The following is a 1,796-nucleotide window of genomic DNA, read 5'->3' as shown; positions in this document are numbered from 1 at the left end:
ATTATGTAAGTTTATTTTTTATATTTTAGAATTATTATTATTATTAAAAATTTAAGAATATATATTTAAATGAAGTAAATGATATATGTTATAGAATTTTTAGCGCGAATTACCTAAATAAAATGGATGGAAGAAATGTTTACGCAAATACAACAATTGAGAATCGTTTACCTTCATGTTCTGTTACTGTTTTATATGATGTGGTAATCTACCACGTTTTAGTAAAATACACATAAACCGTGGTAATCCTACCACAGTTTATGAAGAGTACGTAATGAAGATAAACTTGGTAACTTACTACGGTTTATGAGGAAGAAAACTCTGTATATACACCGTGAAAATTTTATGTGAATGAATAATACTTTAAAAATAACTAAAAAAAATTCAAAAATCGTATGTGAATCAACATGTACACAAAATATGATATGAAGATAAGTATAAACATTAGGATAGTCAATAAGTAATTACCGAAAAATAAAAAGAGTAAAAAATAATTGTAAATTCTAAGAGTTGAAATAGTAAAAAGAATGAGAAAGAAAAAGTTAGATATATATCAATTAAATAATATTATAAATAAAAAATTTAATTTATTATTTTATAATATCATTTTTAAAAAAATGCATGCATGCACTCTATTTATATTTGTTAAAAGTTGAGACCGAATTACAAGTCAGAGTACAGTACAGTATATCACAGAATACGTAGTGAGTACTAAACCATATAAGTTAAGACTATTTTTTTTCCTCCTCATCCCTTCTAAAGTATACTTTTTTTTAAAAAAAAAAATCGTTTCATTCTTAATTTTTTGATGTAAACCATATGAATGCAAAAAAATATATACTCCATTTTCTCTCAATCTTTCTTTGACTGTACCTTAATTCAATATAAATAAATATCTTTCATACTATTACAAATTGTTAAAAAAGTTATAACCACTTTTCTTATAGTTATCATAAAAATGGAGGAATTTTTGGTATGGTTAATTACGAGTCATTTTTTTCTTGCAAATTTTTAGAAAAAAAAATAAAATTAATACATAATTAATTTAATAAATGGAAAAAAGATGCAAAGAGGTAAAAAAAATAATAAAAGTAGACAAATAACTAAAAGAAGAGAGTAGAATAAGAAAAAAGACAAAGTGATTAAAAGTTATGCGTGGAATGAAAAAATAACCGCAATATAAATAAAAAAAAGTTAATTAATAATTTACTTTTTTGACCTTTTTCAAAATAAAAGGATATATCAGTAACTCTTTATTATTACGGTTAAAATAGAAAAGTAGAAATTAGACAACAAACTTCTTTATCCCCTTTAAAAATTGTTATAGATATACATATAAAAAAGTTTTTAAAGATATCAGTACACTTATATTTTAATAATTTTTAACTATTAATTTTAATTTTATATATTATATATATTTTTTATAATTAAAATTAATAATTAAAAATAACTGAAATACTTGTACACTTAAAAATTTTCCATACATATATTGGGGAAGTAAATTCCATGAGTAACTCAAGTTACACACTTAACTGAAGAAGAGTAAAGATTGTGCGAACTACTAAAGGGAGAGAATTGGTTCTTAATTTGTTCAATAATAGAAAATTATTAAAACCATAGTTAATCCTAAAATAGAGAAGAGTTCATGGTGAATTTTACACAAGTTGTTTAGCCATAATGTATGACTTAGTTCTAGTTGTAAGTTATGGTTGAAAACTGTTTTTCATTTGTCAAATTTTTTATAGCTAGTAAAATTAGCTATAAAATATAAAATATTAAATATGTTAAATCTAAGA

Source organism: Arachis ipaensis, chromosome B09, assembly GCF_000816755.2.
Source record: "Arachis ipaensis cultivar K30076 chromosome B09, Araip1.1, whole genome shotgun sequence".
In the NCBI taxonomy this organism is placed as follows: Eukaryota; Viridiplantae; Streptophyta; class Magnoliopsida; order Fabales; family Fabaceae; genus Arachis; species Arachis ipaensis.
This window is presented reverse-complemented; position numbering follows the sequence as displayed.